Consider the following 22,608-nt stretch of genomic DNA (forward strand, 5'->3'; position numbering starts at 1 on the left):
GCAGAGTAGCTGGAATGGAGTGAGTGATGGGAAAAAAAGAGATAATACCTGAAAGGTGGGGGGAGTGTAAAGCCTCCGTCTTCTAAAGTCTTGTGAATCTTGGTAAGACTTTGAATTTTACCTTAGTGAGTCAGAGAAGTTTCTAAAGAGAAGTCACATGATCTGATAATATCATTTTAAGATCACTCTGGCTACTCTTTGAAAATAGACTGTAGCAAGCAGTGGGCAGAAGCAAGGAGATTAGTTAGAAGGTTACTCAATAATCCAGATGAGAGATGACACTTTTGACAAAGGTGGTAAAAGAGGAGGTAGTGAAAAGGGACTTAGAATCTGGACATATTTGGAAGTAGAGCAAACAGGATTTGTGGATAGAATGTGGGATTTGAGTCAACGTGAAAAATCAATGATGATTTTAAGGTTTTCACCTGAGCAACTTAAAAGCTGTCATTGCCATTAACTAAAATGAGAAAAACCATGAGAGACATTAGTTTGGGGAATGGGGCTGGGATCAATGATGTTGGATATGTGCTATTAGACAGATTTGGCCTCAATAGATACCTTAACAAAAACTCCAGGATATCTTTGACAATCAACCAGACTTACCATCAAAGTAGGAAGCTGTTTACTATTCCTGCAGCTGGGCATAATTATGAGAACAGAAATTCATTTTGCATATGAGTAAATTAACTCTGAATGTTTCTATGTCCAGGTTTTACACGAGCCAGATGATGTTGTGCACTGCCCACATCTCCTAGGATTTCTTTTACTGGTTTGATGAGCCCACATCTTCAACCTTTTCCAGCAAGTTCTTGGGAGACTGGATCTGCCTTCCCACCCCAAGGAGGTGGGTATTACACTAGACTCCACTCCATTCCATACTGACCAAGGACTGATAACTGAGGGTACTTTTGTTTCAAGGTGGAAAAACTTTCAGGCAAAATCTATAGCCATGTCTCCCATTGGGATCATATTTTTCTTCTTTCCTTTTATATTCCTTCTACCCCACTGCAGGTTTCCCCTGATAGTACTCACTTAATAAATTACACCTCCCAACAAAAGTCCAGGACCAAATGGATTCACTGGTGAGGTCTACCAAACATTTAAGGAAGAATTAATGCCAATCCTTCTTAAACGTTTCTAAACAATTGAAGAGGTGAGAATAATACCAAATTTATTTTATAAGGCAGCATCACCTTGCTACCAAAACCAGACATGGACACTACAAGGAAGGAAAATTATACGCCAGTATCCCTGGTGAACATAGATGAAAATATCCTCAAGAAAATATAAGCAAACCAAATTCAACAATATATTAAAATGATTATGCACCATAATCGGATTAGATTTATTCCAGGGATGCAGGGATGTTTCAACATCCACAAATCAATCAGTGTGATACACCACATTATATACATGAAAGATAAATATCATATGACCATCTCAATAAAGACAGAAAAAAATCTGAAGAAATGTTGAATTTTGTTCATGATAAAAAATCTCATTCAACATTTATTCATGATAAAAAAACTCTCAACAAAGTAGGTACATAAGGAATTCATCACAATAAACTTAATAAAGGCTATATATGACAAGCCCACAGCTAACATCATATTCAATGATAAAAAGCTGAAAGCTTTTCCTCTAAAACCAGGAATAAGATAAGGATGCCGATTCTCACCATTTTTATTCAAAATAGTGTTAGAAGTTCTAGTCAAGCTATTAGTCAGAAAAAGAAAGGAAAAGAAATTAAAGACATCCTACACAGAAAAGAAGTAAAACTGTCTCTTTGTAGATGATATATTATATATAGAAAATGCTAAATCCACAAAAAAAACTATTAAAACTAATTAAATTCAATAAAGTTACAGGATACCAAATAAAATATAAAAGTCAGTTGTGTTTCTATACACTAATAAGGAACTATCAGAGGGGAAAATTAAGAAAACAACACTATTTACAATTGCATCAAAAAAAAATAAATTTAACCAGAAAGGTAAATGACCAATATACTGAACACTATAAAACACCGATAAAAGAAATTAAACAAGACACAAATAAATGGAAAGCTACTTTGTGCTCATGGATTGCAAGAAATAATACTGTTAAAATGTCCATGATACCCAAAGCATTCTATAGATTCAGTGACATCCCTATCAAAACTCCAATGACATTTTTCAGAGAAATAGAATAAACCATCCTAAAATTTGTGTGGAACCACAAAGGATCACTAATAGACCAAAATAATCTTGAGAGAAAAGCAAAAAACTGAAGGAATCACACTTCTTGATTTCAAACTATATTACAAAGTTATAGTAACCCAAACAGTAAGGTACTGGCATTAAATCATGCACACAAATCAATGGAACAGAAAAGAGACTCCAGAAATAAATCCATACATATACCATCAACCTATGACAGAGGAGCCAAAAGTATACAGTGAGGAAAGGACAGTCTCTTCAATAGATGATTCTGGGAAAACTGGACAGCCACATGGAAAAGAATAAAGTAAGGGGCACCTTGACGGTGCAGTCAGTTAAACATCTGACTTTTGGTTTCAGCTCAGGTCATGGTCTCAGAGTTGTGAGATTGAGCCTCATGTTGGGCTCCACGCTCAGCACAGAGTCTGCTTGGGTTTCTCTCTCCCTCTCTTTCTGCCTCTCTCCCACTCACATAAATAAATAAATAAATAAATAAATAAATAAATAAATAAATAAATCTTAAATAAATAAATAAATCTTAGGGGGGAAAAGGACAATAAAATAATAAAATGGGACTACTGTCTTTAACCATACACAAAAATCAACTCAAGTTGAATTAAAGATTTGAACAACAAAATTTTTAGAAGAAAACGTAGCATAAATAGTAAGCTTCCTGACATCAGTCTTTGTGATGATTTTTTGGATTTTACACTAGAAGCAAAGCCAGAAAAAAGCAAAAATACACAAGTAGGAATACTTAAACTAAAAAGTTTCTGCACACCAACAAAATAAAAACAAAATAAAAAGACAAACTACTGATGATGCTTAACATCGCTTATCATCAGAGAAATATAAATAAAAACCACAATGAGATATCACCTAGTACCTTTTAGAATTAGAAATAATACAGGTGGTATATGATTTACCTGACAGTTAAATGATACAAACACTACGCAGTATGATGCTGAACTCTGACCCACATTCCTAGATTCACACAGGGCTATAGTTCCAACAAAGCAAAAGCAGTGTCATAAAAGCATGAAACAAATCTAACTCTGAGTTAGGGTGAAGAGGGAAAAGGTTATAGACAAAGACCTAAGTCTAAATCCCTTCCAGAGACTTTGGGAATTTTTTCCTCTCTTTCTGGGGTTGTATTTCTTAATTTGTAAAAATAAAGATGACTTCACTAGGATGCTTTGAACATTAAATATGAAACATTTCTAATAATCCCTGTGTCAGTGTCATAATAAATGCCTTAATAATGGCATTAGCTAAAAGGCAGTATAGTTCTGGCCCATCTCCAAAGTGCATCAGTGAAAACAATGAGGGAAAATTTCAATATACCCTTCATCAGAAAAACAGATTGTATTTTCCAGACCCTAAAAAGATGTTAATCATACTCCTAGTTATCCAACTCATGACCTTGTAGTACATTTTTTAAAACTGAGAAATTATCAAGTCTCCTGGAAACTTCTCAAAGTCTTTGCTTGTCTCCCTTCTAGTCTTCACCCCCATCATTACTTAGCTCAGATGATGAATACCTCATGACTGGAATATTGTAATAACCAAATATTTTTCTAAAATTTTACTTTGTTTATGTAATTCCTTTGATTAGCCTTCAATGTTTATAGAATAAATTCCAGATCCCTTAGCCTGGCATTCAGGGTTCTTAATCACATAACAATCTACTTTTCCAGTTTCATTCCCCACTAGCTTTTGATACTAATCCACTTCAAGCCACCTGGTCTTTTCACTGTCCCCATGTCTGCTCTGAGTTTTTTGCTCTCCCTCTGCTCAAGATGAACAGAATGTCCTCTCCCAATTGCCACCTCCCCAAAGTTCAACTATCCTGTGCTCATCACAAATATTATTTCTTACCCAAGATGTTCCTGATCACATAGACAAAAGAGACATTTCCTTTTCCATATGCAATTCACTAATTCAATATGTAAAAGCAACAATTTGAGTTCATGGTCATTGTTATTTCTGTTTATGACATTATTGTACTTTCTTGGATTTATTATCCCTAAGGGCAAAATATATGTGTCTTGCACAATTGTACACATTGGAGTATCTATCACATTGTAGGATGCATAAAGGTGGTTGATTAATATTTATCAAATAATTGCCTACATGTAATATCTCAGTTTTTATTATTTACTAGATTTAATCTATCAATGTCTACATAGTCTGATTTTAAATTTTTAAACTTGAGCCATTCCAATGTATGTATGAAACATGGATCTTGAACTCTTAATCTGGTCATGTACCAGGAGTAATAAATATAAAGTGGGACATGGATATTCAACCACTTTTTGTTCAATGAATAAATAAGTAATTACTATAATTGTATCTGCTTCATGGATACTTAAAGGTCAAACATTATGCCATTCCTTTTCAAAGTAGTACCTAATTCTGCTTCTATTTTTTAAATGCAAAAATAAAACCCTTATGTGGAAAAATTAACTGAAACATGGAAATAATAAAAATTTAAATCCAATGACTAATAAAAGGAAAGTCTTTTCAATGTATACTTATGGGATACCAGACTTGAAGGTGTCATCATGGAAGTCAGATAACATAAGTGGATAAGAAGTTTAGGTTGAGTTCAAAGCCTGCTTTCTTTGAAACATTTTGTTCTTGATATTAAACTTTCAGTTATGGTTTTATCCTTCAGCATCAAATTTTAAATGTGACTAAGAACAGACTGTAGCATGATGCTGTCTGCAGACCCCACTGTCTTCTAAGCTGGCCACTCTCATTAGTGTGAGGGCACATGTTGATAAGCCTTAGGGGGCATTTATGTGACACCAAAGAACTCTACATGATATTCCTTCAGTCAAGATTTTACTCAGGCATTCTGGGTCTTTCTCTAGTGCTATTTCCTCTTTTTCTGTAGCATTTATTCACACTTGACCCTATGTTTTAGAAAGTGCACACAAGTCAGTATTCCAGACATCCCAGGGACTTGAAGAGCTGATCTAATGCCTGAGTTGCAAGATGAAAAACAGAAGAATTTTGTTGAACCTATAAAAAGGATGACATTTTGCCTGGCCCTGAGCTGTTCTGTTCAAATTGAAGCTTTTGCAGCTTGTGGCTCTTTGATTTGTGAGCTAGAGAGTATCATATCTTGGCCATTACTGAATCATAAAAGTTCTCTGCCTCTTCCCCGCTCATTTTATTTAAAAGGAAAAAGAGAAACCCTTTATCTTACCAAATGCATTTTCTTTTTTATTTTCTTTCATTTTGTACATTGCTGGAATGGATTTTGTAAGGGTTCAATGAAAGCATATGTATATGGTAATTTGAAAAGACCATTGAGTTGATGCCAACAAAAATTATTTGGGTGGTTAGATTGGAGTAGGTGTCATGAGAATAGAATACTCTGCAGCAATGTGTGCCATATTACCTTGTTAAAGACCAGAAATTTGTACTCATTACTTATTTTCGTCTATCACATTGTAATATATGGAGTCACACAGCACATCCGGGTCAGGGTCTGGCTTAAACACAACAGATTGATTTGTTCAGGAGGGAATGGGCTGAGCTTGAAGGAGGCTTCATTAGAATTCCTGTGCATTCTGTACTCCATGGACAAGAGGGAGGCGTAGGGAACACTTCTTAGCAACATCTGAAGAGGTAGTTAATTTCCCAGCTGAACTATATACCTTTCAACTTAACCCTTCTCTGTAGTTTAATTATCCCTTTATTCTACAAACAGGTGATCAGTGCATGTGCTGTCAGTCGCTATCCTTGCTTCCAAGAGTCAAAAGTACAGCCATACCCCCGCCTTCTTCAGGAAGCTTTCAGTCCATAAACACATTATTATGTCGAAGCGATAAGTACTATTTAAAATCTTATACTAGGCATTCTCATTCCTTTTACAGATAAAATAAAACACATCATTTCACATGAAAAGAGTATCAATCTTCCATCAAAAATGTTTTTTATAGATGTTGTGATGCTTGTGTATTTGTGAGCTTTTAAAAATCTCTAGTTTATTGTAATTTTTTATCATCTTGAATATTTACTTGTACACATAATTTTGTATTCCTTTTTAAAAAGATTTTATTTATTTGAGAGAAGGAGAGAGAGTGTGTGTGTGCGCATATGAGTGAGGGGAGGAGGAGAGGGAGAAGCAGACTCCCCACTGAGCAGGGAGTCCAAAACAGAACTCCATACTAGGACTCTGGGATCATGATCTGGACTAAAGGCAGATGCTTAACTGACTGAACCACCCAGGTGCCTCATAATTTTGCATTTTTGTTCCTAAAGGTGTTTTTCAAAAACTGTAGGAGCTTGAGGCTGCACATAGCCTGAATCCAGCCCTGACAAAAGGCTGTACTTAGGATGATCTACACAAAGCCAAAACGCTCTACCTGACATAGAAAAAGGGTTTAATAATCACTGCTATTATTATTACAATAGCTCTTCACCAGTTCTCTCATTGTCATTCTATCTACTACTAGAAAAGTATTTTCCTGAAAAATCAGAGGAAATCACAGCAACCATGACTATACTTTTCAGTTCTAAGAATTGTTCCAATGCTTAACATAACCAGAGTTTTTTCAGGAGTGCCATATTAAAATTAGTTTTCTATTTCATTTTGTCTACAATTTATTGGCCCACATAAGAAGTATGAATCTTTTAAGAAAATAAGTCTGGGAACTCTGAGTCCATTTACAAATTGAAAGCACAGCCACAGGCAGATAGAGATAGAAACAAATATACTATATCCTTTCTCCTTTCTGAAATATCTATTGGGATAGTGGAGATAAATACATGTGAAATGAACCATTTTTCAGATTGGTGGGGGAAACCCACAGGTGTTTAATGTCCTCTGTAACTAGATGTCCTCAATAGCAATTTCTCCTTTTTCTCTCTCTCTAGGAAGCTGGAGAACGTATTCAGGGTCTCTTAATGCCTGAACAGAAAAATACAGTCATCTTTTTCATTGGCTTCAAATAGCCTAAATAGGGTGAACAACCCACTGCAGCTGAGTCAGAGGAAAGATAGCCATCTGTTAGAGATAAGCAGCTCTGGGTAACTTTGAAAATGAGCCAGCCCAAAGATTAAGGACAAGCTTCCAGGAAAAACTTTGACTTTAGTTAATCACTTGGTGCTGGTTGTTAAAAGAAAATAAAGTATTAGTGAACTAGGCACTGACTTCCCTTGGAAGCATTAATTTCTTTAAAATGTGCTTTATAATTGCCCACATGTCAAGATGCTATTATTCAAGTTAATGTTAACATGACCTTATATTTTTAATAATTGTCTGAGATATCGGTGGGGGGGGGTCAATACCTTTGGGAAGGACCTATAACAATGAAGTAGTAGAATATAAGAGTGTTGTAAATATCCAACACAAAAAAAGTGTTGTGAATAATGCTAGTTCTAGAGTCAGACTATCTGCAATCAAATCCTAACTGCTTAGCTCCATGACCTTAGACAAACTTCTGAACAGCTAGAAGACTCAGTTTCCTGAATGGAAGAAATTAATGATAATATCCACTTCATCAGATTGCTATGAGGATTAAATAAGATGATCTCTATAAATAAATAAATGTCTAGGAGATAGGATTCCATTAAAAACTAATGTCCCCATTAAACTTGAAATTATCGTTACCTATTTCCAGTACTACTCTTGTAAATTGATCTCAGCTTCAAGAGATTTTTGTATTTTTAATGTTTTCTACTAGCAGTTAATAAGAACTAAAGAACATTGACAACATTTCCCTATTGATTTGAGGGTGTATTTTGCTAAGAAAAATTCAAACAGTTCCTGTAGATGGTGACAACCTGGGAGCCTTCCCCCTAAAAATTAAACTCTGGTTTTAATGCTGGGGATCTGGCCAGAGACAACAGATATATATCTCTTCGAAATCAATCCAGTTCTACCTCAAAAACAGAGATTTCCAAGTAAATGGATCTACTTCATTAATCCCAATTCAGAATAGAATTATAAATTATCAGGTTCTTTTGAGGTCATTGGGTCTGGAGCTTTTAATTATCTTTTCTCTGTGGTGCAATAAGAAAAGGTGCAGATGGTGGTAGCAAAAGCCAGGCAAAGATGACAGGTGATTATCTTAACAGCCATATCACTTAATGTCAAGGCACATAGGGAATTACAGGGCTGGATGATGTGTTAGATAATGTCAATAACTTGACTATGGCAAGTTACGTAAGACTTTATGATATTTTACGGAATCAAAAGAAACCATTTGGGAATAGCTGGGATTTCAACATATATACTCTCAGAGGAAAGCAGCCAGAGAATATTCATTCACCAAATCACATGAGCACTGAATTGGCGAATGCTGAGCCATTGCTTCTAGGGGAAATGCGGAGTTGGGTTTTCGCAAGCCTCTGGTCACAACATTTTTATAAGACATCTTCATTTTATGTGTCTTTCTGTTTAAAGTCTATTTATTTATGATATATTGTTGTTTCACTAACATTGGACATACAGTCAATAGCACTATAACTCATGCCCAAACAAAGCTTATCTAACACCTATATATTCTGTTAGGCACATCATAGCATTCTTGTGCTTAAGAATACTAGACAGCACTTTAGCACTACATCTAGGGGCCATTTTAAATAGCGAAATCATGAACAGAAAGCACAAAAATGCAAAAAAAAATTAAAAAGCACAAAATAAATGCCAGAAAAGGCAGTTGTTTACAGTATTAGAGCTGAAACCAGAGGCAGAAGAACTTCATCATTTTCAGCCATAGCTGGGAAGATGTGCATTGGGTACTCAAATTTTCACTCTTCTAAGCATGTCCATGAATGGCCATAAAAACACTGCCAGTATTGACCTTGGGGTTAGATCTTAACTTGGATGTAAATTTGCAAATATGGAATCTAAGAATAACAAGAATCCACAGTGTTTGCATATTATCTGGAGGAAATACTAAGTATTTGAAATTGTGTATAAAATATACAATTGTATACACTCATACAATATGAGTCCAACTTTATGATAAAAGATCAATCTTTCTTAAAAAATGGCATACTGATGTTTGTTTTAAAAATAATCATGTCAAAAATATGGTTTTAGTAAACAATAATGATTTTTTTTCACAACACAAACTGTTGGTTTTATTGGTATTACAGTGTAGTTTTAATACAAGCGAAATATAAACACAACAGTTAGATATTCAGTCGCTTATCCTGTGAAACAAAATGCCAAGATCAACATTGAAGCACTTATAAAAATGAAAATGTATAAAACACCTTCTTCAATTAACTCTAAGGACAACATATACAAATGCAAAATGTGAAAGTGTCAATAATCACATCAAATGTGGAGCTGTTGACTGAGGAGTCAAAAATGATTCTACTTTTAAACTTAAATAGCTCCAGGTAAAAGCATGTAATGTCCTACACCCACTATCTCTGTATCCTGCATAGAGTTCCAAGGCAAAGATTGCTTCTGGCTTTCTGAGCCACCAGAGACGACGATGACCTGTGTGGCTGACTTATCACAGGCCTTTTAGTCTTCTTTCCCGATAGGTCCTTAGCTTCTTTGGAAGGAGGCATATGAATGGGTTTCCATGGAATTGGATTATAAAAGGCTGGTTCTGGATAAGAATTTCCACTGTAAAAATCTGTAAGTTTTCCATTGGCATAACCATAGCTCTTTGCAGCTGGACGAGGTTTATTTTTTGCATTTTCCAACCATTCCTTAAACGTTTTCTCTGCTATTTCCTTGCAAATATCTTTTACTTGCAAATTCAAAATGTTACATAATTAAAAAAAAATCAAATATGCTTTTAGGTAAGTAAAGAGCAGCCCTGTACGATTGTTTATGAGTCAATATTATCAAAAATATTTAGGGACCACTGGCATCAGAGGACAATTAATAACAGAAAATTAAAACTTTCCTAAAACTATAAACTAGTTAGTATGTCAATTCATGAAAGTTAATTAGTGCTCAAGTTATATAGACGTAACCTGTATCTAACATAGGTAAAATTTAATTACAAAAATTTTCCAGGATTATCTGTCAAATAATCCATCCGTAGCATATGTAGCATTACATAGCATACATAGCATTATAGGAAAAAAATTAGAAAGGTTACATTTTAGCATGAGCCCCTCTTCAGAACCATAGTGAATTTCTATCTTAAGGGCTGCAATACCATAAAAAAGGAACCACAATTTGAGTGTCAATGTGTCTCTCTTCTTAAGAAGGCTACACTTTGGGAAAATAAAGGTAAGGGAAGCAAATTCTTAAGCTCCTCAACTTTCCAGCACTCTAATCCTCAGAAGCCACAGTGAGTGATATTACCCTTTTCCAACCCCACTTTAATGACAAACACTGTCATTTTGAATAATGCCAAACTTCACTTACTATCTAAATCCATTCTGACCAAGACAGGAAATAAATTCCTGCGCTTGTAAATGTAGGGCTTAGGAATTGATTAGATAGTTTTAAGTGCAGTAATTAGAGCTTTGTTCCTCAGTTCTTGTCTAGGACTGCAGTTTCTTTCTAGGACTAAATCATTGCCAGATCTCAGATATCTGACGTCTACTTTGCTCTTACCAGTCACATCTTCCTGAGGGCTCTCCCCTTTTAGGTCTAGGAACTCTATCTAATGCTGCCATTCGGCTGATACCACATATCACTACTGTCTGAAGATGTCTACTGTCCATCCCATTGACCAATTAAGAATTGCATAGAAAAATCTAACTGGTCTGACACAGGTCTTTAAAGCTGCTGCTTCCCCTCCTCATGCACCAGCCCAACAGTTAGTTCAGTTTTCCACTTGCATGCCCCCCTTTATAACTCTACCTTACTCTCTACTCCCACTACTCTTTTTTTTTTTTTTTTAGATTTTATTTATTTATTCATTAGAGACACAGAAAGAGAGATAGAGGTAGAGACCTAGGCAGAGGGAGAAGCAGGCTCCATGCAGGGAACCCTATGTGGGACTCAATTCAGGACTCCAGTATCACGCCCTGGGCTGAAGGCAGATGCTCAACTGCTGAGCCACCCAGGCATCCTGACTCCCACTATTCCAACATTATGGTCCAACCCTGCCTCATCCTGCATAAGTTTGTTAAGAAATTATGGCAAGATGCCATTTTGGAGACTGTGCAGAGATCAGTTATAAGGAAGATTAGGACAATAGATCTGTTGGGGCCCCCTGGTGACTCAGTCGGTTAAACATCTGCCTTCAGCTCAGGTCATGATCCCCAGTCCGGGGATGAGCCCCATGTAGGGCTCCCTGCTCAGCAGGCAGTCTGCTTCTCCCTATCCGTTTGCCTGCTGCTCCCCCTGCTTGTTCTCTCTCTCATTCTCTCTCAAATAAAAACATAAAATCTTAAAAAAAAAAAAAAAGACAGTAGATCTGTGAAGTACATTGCTCCCATAAGCTTATAGAGATATTTCAGCTTATAGAGTCTGTTCCAAACCTATAAAATAGAGCAATTAATTTATCCTCCTACTTAAGATACTTTAAGTCTTTATTTAGTGCTAAAAAAAAAACAATGAGTTCTTCAAACAAAAAGTGTTTAGTGAGTTCAAAGAATCAATCTTATTATAAAGAAAATGTTAAATCAATTTTTAAATCTTTTTTAATTAGAAGTCAAAGAATTATTTTATAATGAATTCTTTATTGAAGCAAAACTCATCATTTCAGACTCTGGGGTCTTCATCTTTCCTTTAATACTTTTTTTACTCTTTTGAAAAGACTTATAAAACATTTCTGACTTATAATTACAAAAAGGTTACATTTAGGAAAAGGAATCATTGTTTTTAAATTTTACTATTATGTGTTTGTCTCCAGCTAAAACATATAAGCATATAAACAGAATGAGGTAAAAAGATCAATTTAATTCCATAAAATGATCCAATTCATCTCTTTGGAGGATCCCCATTTTTTCTTGATTTTAAACTAAAGTAAATAATTTTTACAATAAATATAAATTTATAATTTAGCAAGTAAATTCAAGATATCAAATTTATTTGATTTTTAATATGTGAATAAGGTTTGCCAATGCTTATATTAAATTTAATTAAGGAAAGTCTCTACTTCTACTTCATAGCATTTTCTTTCTATGCTTCAGGGATACCAATTTTCTTTAATCAGGCAAAGATCTAAACTGTCATTTCAAAGGCAAAATTTCCACAACTAAATAATATCCCTAACATGGAGGCACTTCTATCTCAAAGATATGCTGTTTCTGTCTGACAATTCTGAGCTTTAACAATGTACGGATTTATGTTACACAGCAGAGTTCTGTAGAGAGAGCCTGATTTTTTTAAGACCAAAACTAAAGTACAAAGAACATTAACCACTGAGGAAAATGAGAGCTTTTTAAATAGTAGAACTGTTGGTTGAAACACTTTGGGTAGAAGTGTTTGGGTAGAAAATAACATTTTACCAAGATGCTGTGATATTTTGTGCTAATATTTCACACCTAAGGTGTTGTTTTCTTCATGCAGAGGCAGCAATCGGTTGGAAAATAGACAACACAAGCTAACACACTTTTTTTTTAATCTTAAGGCTTAAGCTAATTTGCTACACGGTGATTAATGCTTTAATCAAGATTCTTGGGTTTGAAAATTAATCATTTCATCAACAAAATATGGGATAGATGTGGATGGAAAAATGCTATAAATCAAAAGGAGAAATGGGAACACTTAGACATTCTAAAATTATTAATTTTTCAAAGAAATCTCTATCCACCTTCCACTTAGAGTCTTTCCTGCTGAAGCTCCAATCCACCATTTAGCTAGCTACATTGCTGTACATAAATGGTCAACCTATAATTTGTCTTCATTGTTTAAAAAGCCATATTAGAAGTCATAAATTGACTCTTCTTGTTGGCAAGAACAGCAAAGTTATTTGCAAAGGGTCATGGACACAAGAAGATGATTCACTAGGAGCCATTTAAGAGTCTGCCACATAGAGCCACAGAGTCAAAGGAACAGGGTTGAGTCCAGTGCTATCCTGTGATAAAAATTTCACCATAAGGCAGAAGAAAGTGATGTTGAGAAGAAAGTCAATGGATACATGTGTTCTCATCTTATATGAACACAATTATCTTATATAAATAGAATTCTCAGAGCAGGGAAATAAGTTAAACAGGTCAAGGTGAAAAGTCCAGAGTAGAAACTGAATATGGGGCCAATATATGTTATATCAGAATTTCTGGAAAGAAACCATCTCAAAAGAGCACCCGTACACATACACTGAAACAGGGCAGCTGCAGCAGAGTAAAATCAGCAGGAGCTTAGCTTTCCAGAGTAACCTACACAGTTCTGATATATTGTTAAAGCTTTCTGGTGGTTTGTATGTGCCCTAGACAAGAATACAAGTACTTAAAATAGATGGCTTTGCTGTCTAGTGAAAATATCCATGGAGAATTGCTGAGATGTGGGGAGGGAGGATGTAAGGGAGTGGTGTTTGAGGGAAGACTGAGGTCCTTTTGCCAAAGATTGTAGGTTACACAATTTTAGTCTGAGGCATACGCAGCACTAACAAGCCAAAGACAAACTCCCCTTCACAAAAATGACCATGACTTTACTGAGACCTAACAGTCTGGTTGACAAACTGATTGAAGTACTGAGTATCATCAGGGTGGCAAGAATCCAAATGACTGTGCAATGAATGAGTCCCAAGAGCTCTTCCTTCCAAATGCCTTCTGGTCATATGATGTTCTTAGCTTATCCCCTCAAGCCACCAGCAGAGGTGGGAAAGAGAGAGGAAAACCAAACAACTGCACATTTACCTGGAAGAGGTATAAATGAATGGAGATGAATGGAGATACATCTCCCAAATAGAAATAAATTTACCTTCCTCTTGAACCATTCCCTCTTCCTACTGACATATAGGTTTTATAAGGCAGGACAAATCAAAAATAAGAAAATAAGTAGCTACTTGGGAAGCTTGGGAAGATGATGGAGCAGAAGGACCCTGAACTCCCCAGTCTATGTTTACAACTAGGCATCATCCACACCCAAGTCAATAAACCAGAAAACGAGTTGAGGACTGACAAAAGAAGCTCCACAGCTAAACATGGAGAAGCTGCCTCTGAAAGGTTAAGAAGGTCAGAAAGGTGGAGGTAAGCTACTTGCAGAACGGAGGGAGCTGTGCATGTGGAAAGGGCAGAGAAACAGGTCCTTGTACCAAGGAGTTCATGTGCAGAAGACTAATTACTATAACATATGGCTTTAAAAACCAGAGAGACTGAATTCCATGGACTTGTACAACCAGTGGGACTTGGAACTTGGAGCCTTAACAGCCAGCTGACTCAGCACTGGGCCTAGCTGGGAAGGTGAATAATAGTTGGGTCCTGCCCTTAAAGAGACAGCAGCCTGTGACGAAAGGCAACATAAAAACGACAGTTTACACAACATAGGGACAAATAGGAGATGTATCTCTTCATACAGATTTTGGAGCATGTTGGGGGACTTCTCTGAAAATGAGGGAGCTGGCAATTGCTGTTTTCCTCTACCACCCAGCCAGCATAAATATAAGGACAACTATAGGAGGCAGAGCTGCACAGACACTTCATACCTGTCTTCGTGGCAGTGCATAACGCCCACAAGTTCTCCTGAGGGATCATGCACTTCAAGTCTGTTAGCCTCTGCCCTGGGCACAAGACAAATTCTATTAAAGCCCCCTGCATGCTGCACCCAGCTGCGGGTTTCACAGTTCCTGCCCAATCTGTTCCAAGACCAGCCTCATCCAGCCACTGCTGTGCTGCACCCAGCCTTGAGCCCCTGGCCACCAGAGCACTTCAGGGATCCAGTAGAGATAGTGACCCACTGCAAATTTTGCTAACACCACCACCCTGCTCCCAAGTTTCCTGGAGGGTATACCCCTCACATCTGGCCTGCCTGGGTCCTCTTAATACCAGAAAGAGCAAGTGCAGCCCACAACAGGTATAGAGTCAGTGCAGAAGACTTCACTAAAGAAAAAGACTCAAACACAATAGCAGAGTATAAGCAACACAGATAGGATACACTCCTGAAGTGCCAGGTTCTGGTGAACAGGGAAACTGCAATGGAGAGCACTCCAGGATCTCTTCTTCATAATGTCACTCTGAACAGAAGATATAGTTGACTTTCATAACATACAGAAACAGAGAGGCAGAAAGAATGAGGAGACAAAGAAATGTATCCCAAATGAAGGAATAGGACAAGGCCACTGCCAGTGATCTGAGTGAAACAGATATAAGTAACATCCCTGATAGAATATTTAAAGCAATGATCAAAAGTATACTCCCTGGACTTGACAAAGAGTGGAAAACATGAGTGAAATCCTCAACACAGAGATAAGAAATAACCTAACAGGGATGAAGGGTTTCACAAATGAAATGAAAAATACACTTGGTGGAACAAGTAGCAGAGTGGGAGAAGTGAAGTAATGAATTAGTGACCTAGAAGACAGAAAAATGGAAAGTAATCAAGCAGAACAACAGACAGAAAAAAAAAGAATTATGCAAATGAGAATAAACTTAGGGAGCTCAATGTCTCCATCAAACATAATAACATTCATATTAGGGACGCTTGGGTGGCTCAGCGGTTGAACATATATGCCTTTGGCCCAGGGCATGATCCTGAGGTCCCGGGATTGAGTCCCACATTGGGGTCCCTGCATGGAGTCTGCTTCTCTCTCTGCCTGTGTCTCTGCCCCTCTCTCTTTCTGTCTCTCATGAATAAATAAATAAAATCTGTAAAAAATAGCATTCATATTATAAGACTCGAAGAAGAAGGAGAAGAAGGAGGAGGAGGAGGAGAAGAAGAAGAAGAAGAAGAAGAAGAAGAAGAAGAAGAAGAAGAAGAAGAAGAAGAAGAAGAAGAAAAGGAAAATGGGGCAAAATATTTATTTGAAGAAGTAATAACTGAAGGCTTCCCTAATCTAAGGATGGAAACAGATATCCAGATCTAGGAGGCACAGAGAACTCCCATTAAAGTCAACAAAATCAGATTCACACCAAGATATATTGTAATTAAACTGGAAAAATATAGTGATAAAGAAAACATTTTAAAAGCATCAAGACATAGGAAGACAGTAAACTACAAGGGAAAACCCATAAGGCTAGCAGGAGATCTTTCAAAAGAAACTTTGCAGGCCAGAAGAGAGTGGCATGATATGATCAAAGTGTTGAATGGGAAAAATCTGCCGCCAAGAATACTCTATCCAGCAAAGCTATCATTCAGATTAGAAAGAGAAATGAAGAGTTTTCCAGATAAACAAAAGCTAAAGGAGCTCATGATCACTAAACTAACCCTGCAAGAAATATTAATGGGGACTCTGAGTGCAAAGGAGACACCAAAGGTGACAGTATAAAGATAGGAAACAGAAAAGCAGAAAAGCAGTAAAAATGAATATTTCTGTAAGAAATCAGTCAAGAAATTAACAAAACAAAGGATGTAAAATGTAATAACATATACCTAAAGTGGAGGAGAGGAATAAGGAATGGGTTCAGACTTAAATGACCGTCAACTTAATATAGACTATTTGCAGAAGTTATGTTCAAACCTAATGGCAACCACATATCAGAAACCACTAAAAAATATGCAAAAACTAAAGGAAAGAAATCCAAATATATCACTAAGGAAAGTCAGCAAAATATGAAAGAGAGAAAGACAGGAAAAGATCAGAGAAAACATAAAGAAACAATCACAAAACAATTAATAAAATGACAATAAGTACATATCTATCAATAATTACCTTGAATGTAAAGGACTAAATACTCCAATCAAAAGGCATAGGGTGACAGAATGGATAAAAAAACGAGACCTATCTATATGTTGCTCACAAAAGACTCATTTTAGATCTAAACACATGTGCAGATTAAAATTGAGGGGATGAAGAAATACCTATTATACAAATGGGTGTATAAAGAAAGCTGGAGTAGCAATACTTAGATCAGAGAAAGTAGACTGTAAAACAACGATATAACAAGAGACAAAGAAGGACACTGTTTAATAATAAAGGGAATAATCCAATAAGGAGATATAACCATTGTAAATATTTATACACCCAACATAGGAGCACCCAAATATATGAAACAGTTAATAGCAAACATAAAGGAAATAATGAGTAATAATATAATAATAATAGAGAATTTTAACACCCCACTTATATCAGTGGACAGAGCATCAAAATAGAAAATGAACAAAAAACAATGGCTTTGAATGACACACTGAACTAAAAAGATGACATGGACTTAAAAGATATATTCAGAATGTTCCTAAAACAGCAGAATGCACATTCTTTTCAAGTGCACATGGAACATTCTCCAGAATCGATAACATATTAGCCTATAAAACAAGACTTAACAAATGCAAGAAGATCAAAGCTGTACCATAGATCTTTTCTGATTATAACACTAGGACACTAGAAGTTAACCACACAAAAAATTTGGGAAGATCACAAGTACATGGAGGTTAGATAACATGCTACTATGATAACATGAAATAAAAGAATAAATCCAAAAGTACATGGAAACAAATGAAAATACAAAGGTTCAAAACCTTTATAATGCATCAAAAATAGTCCTAAGAGGGAAATTGATAGCAACACAGGCCTACCTCAAGAAGTAAGGAAAGTCTCAAATAAATGCCTAACCTTCCACCCAAGGGAGCTAGAAAAAGAACAACAAAACCCAAACCAGCAGAAGGAGAGAAATAATAAAGATTAGAGAAGAAATAAATTATATAGATACTAAGAAAACAATAGAACAGATCAACGAAACCTGGAGCTTATTCTTTGCACAAATCAAAAAAATTGATAAACTTCTAGTCAGATTTATCAAGAAAAAAGAGAGAGTACCCAAATAAGATCACAAATGAGAGAGGATAAATAACAATCAACAAGCAGAAATACAAACAATTATAAGAGAATATTATGAAAAACTATATGCCAACAAATTGGACAACCTAGAAGACAATGTCTAGAAATAAATTCCTGGAAACATATAAACTACCAAAGCTGAAACAGAAAGAGATAGAAAATTTGAACAGATTGATAACCAGCAATGAAATTGAATCAGTGCTCAAAAAATTCTCAACAAATGAAAGTCCAGGACCAGATAGCTTCACAGTTGAATTGTACCAAACATCTAAAGAAGAATTAGTACCTATTCTTCTCAAATTATTCCAAAAAAAAGAAGGAAGGAAAACATCCAAATTCATTTTATGAGGCCAGTATTATCCTGACATCAAAACCAAAGGGGGGATCCCTGGGTGGCGCAGCGGTTTGGCACCTGCCTTTGGCCCAGGGAGCGATCCTGGAGACCCGGGATCGAATCCCACGTCAGGCTCCCGGTGCATGGAGCCTGCTTCTCCCTCTGCCTATGTCTCTGCCTCTCTCTCTCTCTCTCTCTCTCTCTCTCTGTGACTATCATAAATAAGTAAAACAAACAAACAAACAAACAAAAACCAAAGAAAGACACCACAGAAAAAGAGAATGACAGGCCAATATCCCTGATGGACAGAAATGCAAAAATCTTTAACAAAATACTAGCAAATCCAATCAAACAATACATGAAAAAAATCATTCACTACAATCAACCCATATCCTTGATTTGCAAGAGAACTTCAATACTCACAAAAAAAAATGAACATGATACATCACATCAATAAGAGAAAGGATACAACAATATGATAATTCCAATAGATGCAGAAAAAAACGTTTTACAAAGTATAATGTCCATTCTGATAAAGAAAAATGCTTAACAAAAATTAGATTTAGAGGAACATACCTCAACGTAATAAAGACCATACATGAAAAACCCAGAGCTAACATCATTCTCAATGAGGAAAAACTGAGAGCTTTTCCTCTATGGTCAGGAATAAGACCCGGATGTCCACTCTCAACACTGTTATTTAACATAGTACTGGAAGTCCTAGCCACAGACAACAAAAATAAATAAAAGGCATCTAGATCAGTAAAGAAGTCAAACTCACTATTTGAGAATGATATGTTACTCTATATAGAAAATCTGAAAGACTTCACCCAAAAACTGCTAGAACTGATAAGCAAATTCAGTAAAGTCGCAGGATATAAAATCGGTCTACAGAAATCTGTTGTGTTTCTATACATCAATAATGAGGCAGCAGAAAGAGAAATTAAGAAAAAAAATCCATTTACAATTGCACCAAAAACAATAAGATATCTAGGAATAAATATAACCAAAGAGATGAAAGACCTATACTCTGAAAACTATAAAACACTGATGAAAAAAATTGAAGATAACACAAAGAAATGGAAAGACATTGCATGCTCAGGAACTAGAAGAACAAATATTGTTAAAATGTCTATACTACTGTAAGCAATCTACACATTTAATACATTCCCTTTCAAATATCAACACCACCTTTCACAGAACTAGAATAATCCTAAAATTTGTATGAAACCACAAAAGATCCCGAATAACTAAAGCAATCTTGCAAAAGAAAAGCAAAGCCGGAGACATCACAATTCCAGACTTCAAGCTATATTACAAAGCTGTAGTAATCAAAACAGTATGGTATTGACACAAAGACATATAGATCAATGGAACAGAATAGAAAACCCAGAAATAAACCTACAATTATATGGTTAATCAATCTTTGACAAAGCTGGAAAGAATATCCATTGGGAAAAGGGCAGTATCTTCATCAAATGGTATTGGGAAAACAGGACATTGACATGCAGAAGAATGAAATTACACCATTCTCTTACACCATACATGAAAATAAACTCAAAATAGATGAAAGACCTAAACATGAGACAGGAATCCATCAGAACCCTAGAGGAGAACACAAGCAGCAACATTTTTTACCTTGGCGATAGCAACTTCTTGCAAGACACGTTTCTTGCAAAAGAAAGAAACTGGACCAATTTATTACATACACAAAAATAACTTCCAAATGGTTGAAAGATCTAAAGGTGGCACCATAATAATCCTAGAAGAGACCACAGGCAGTAACCTTTTTTGACATTGGCTACAGAAACTTTTTTTCTAGATGTCTCCTAAGGCAAAGGAAATAAAAGCAAAAATAAGCTGTGACTTCATCAAAATAAAAAGCTTCTGCACAGTGAAGGAAACAACACTAAAAGGCAAGCTACAGAATGGGAGAAGGTATTTGAAAATGATATATCTGAGGAAGGGTTACTATCAAAATTACATTAAAAACTAATAAAATTTAACACCCATAACACAAATAATCCAATTTAAAAATGGTCAGAAAACATAAATGGACCTTTTTCCAAAGAATTTGTACAAAAATAGATAGATAGATGATAGATGATAGATAGATAGATAGATAGATAGATAGATACCAATAGATACCTTAAAAGATGTTTATCATCACTTACCTTCAGGAAAATGCAAATCAAAACTACAGTGAAATATTAACTCACACCCGTCAATATGGTTAAAATCAACAACTCGAAAACAATAGATATTGGTGATGATATGGAGAAAAAGGAATCTTCTTGCACTTTTGGTGGGAATGCAAACTGGTGCAGCCACTGTGGAAAACAATATGGAGGGTCTTCATAAAGCTAAAAATAGAACTACCTTACAATCCAGCAATTTCACTCCTGGGTATAGGAATTAAAATATATTACAAGAAAAAATTAAGAGCACTAAATCAAAGGGAATCATGCACCTGACTGTTTATAGCAGCATTATTTAAAATAGCCAAGATATGGAAGCAGTCCAAGTGTCCAACAACTGATGATTGGATAAAGAAGATGTGAAATATATAAAATAATATATAATATAATATTACACATATTATATTACAATGGAAATTTAGTGAGTCATAGAAAAGAATGAAATTTTGCCACATTTCTGAGGACACAGATGGAGCTAGAGAGTATAACGCTGAGCAAAGTCAGGTAGTCAGAGAAAGGCAGATACCACATAATTTCACTCATATGTGGAATTTAAGAAACAAAAGAAATAAGGAAAGAAAAAAAAAGAAGGGAGAGATACATCAAGGAACAGACTCTTTATTTATAGAGAACAAACTAATGGTTACCAAGGGGGAGGGGAGTGGGAGGTTGGGTTAAATAGATGGTGGGTATTAAGGAGTGCACTTGTCTTGATGAGCACTGAGTGATGTAGGGAAGTGCTGAATCACAATATCAAACACCTGAAACTAATATTACATTGTATGTTAACTAACTGGGATTAAAATAAATACTTAAAGGAATAAGAAAAAGAAAAGAAAGTAGCTACTTTATTTTTGTACTTCTAAATGTGCTACCTAAAATTAAGATAAACCCGTTACACTTCTCATCCAGAGCAGTTTTAACAATTAAGTGAAATTAATTAACAATTAATTAAACATATGAAGTACATACCATAGTGTCTACAACTTTTAAGTCATTCAAAAGATGTCACCTCTATTATTGTCAGACAGGTAGAAAAAGAGCCTCTCAGAATTGTTTGCTTAGACCTCCTTGTACTTTATAGAGAATTCAGCCCTCCTACCTGCTGTTTGATAGTGGTTCCATAGCTGCAATGTCACTGCCCATATGCCATGCTATTCATAACATATTGAAATGACCAGGGGCACAAAAAGCAGTTACAAGTGAACCTTGACAAAAGAGCCTGCTAACTATTAGATGGATTATTAAATGCTGTTTTAAAAACTATGCAAGTTATTTATATTGGACTACTAGAATCATGTGATTAGGCATACAAGAAAATTGGTAAACTCTCAGTTGGAACTTCCCAAACCAGAAAGATCACCTTGACCAGACTACCAGGTTACCAGGAGTGCTACCTTGAGGAGATCTTGCAAGAGACAAGGAAGAAGCTTGAGAAGCTGCACTGAACAAATATCCACTAATATTGATACACTTGGTATGCGTCACAGACAACTGTAATTTTTTGTGAGATTGATGTGACAGTGTTCATGTGCAATAATACATCTGTATTTCACACCAGAATTGGCATGGTCCATCAGTACACACCATGGAGAGAATGAAACATGCCTCAAAGTTGCCCCACTGCTTGGTTACTGATTCCTCTATGTTCATCCAGAGTAAATGCTATGACCACCTCTCATGGGGGACCATGAACCCATAACAAATGACTCTGCAGTACTTCCCAGGGGAAGGATATGGGGAGGTGCATTAACTAGGTTTATTGTGTAAAATTATTGACAGGAAGTGTTGTTTTTTTATATTGCAATATAAAGAGTAATAATTGAGCACCACTAAGATTTTTTATCTACAGTTTGTTCTGGACCACTGAATAATAGCTGCTTGATTTTTGTTCAAGTATGCTTTTGGGAAAAAATGGTTTAAATGTTTGAAGGATTTAGACTGTAAAAATGATTGCTTCTTTCTGCAGTCCTCGTCCTACAACACTCAAAAATCCTGCATAGAAGATTGACTGTGGCCCCAACAACACAGGCAGTTCCCTTAAGAAGATTTCTAAG

At 35.8% G+C, this 22,608-nt stretch overlaps 1 long non-coding RNA gene across 1 annotated transcript in view; it reads left to right on the forward strand.

Moving 5' to 3' along the window:
* Positions 1–22,608, forward strand: part of LOC119873909 — a 54,795-nt gene that overhangs the window by 29,464 nt on the left and 2,723 nt on the right. Inside the window, exon 2 of the long non-coding RNA XR_005366761.1 lies at positions 710–844. This is a non-coding gene — a long non-coding RNA (uncharacterized LOC119873909). The remainder of the gene's footprint in view (positions 1–709; positions 845–22,608) is intronic.

Source organism: Canis lupus, chromosome 11, assembly GCF_011100685.1.
Source record: "Canis lupus familiaris isolate Mischka breed German Shepherd chromosome 11, alternate assembly UU_Cfam_GSD_1.0, whole genome shotgun sequence".
Lineage (NCBI taxonomy): Eukaryota > Metazoa > Chordata > Mammalia > Carnivora > Canidae > Canis > Canis lupus.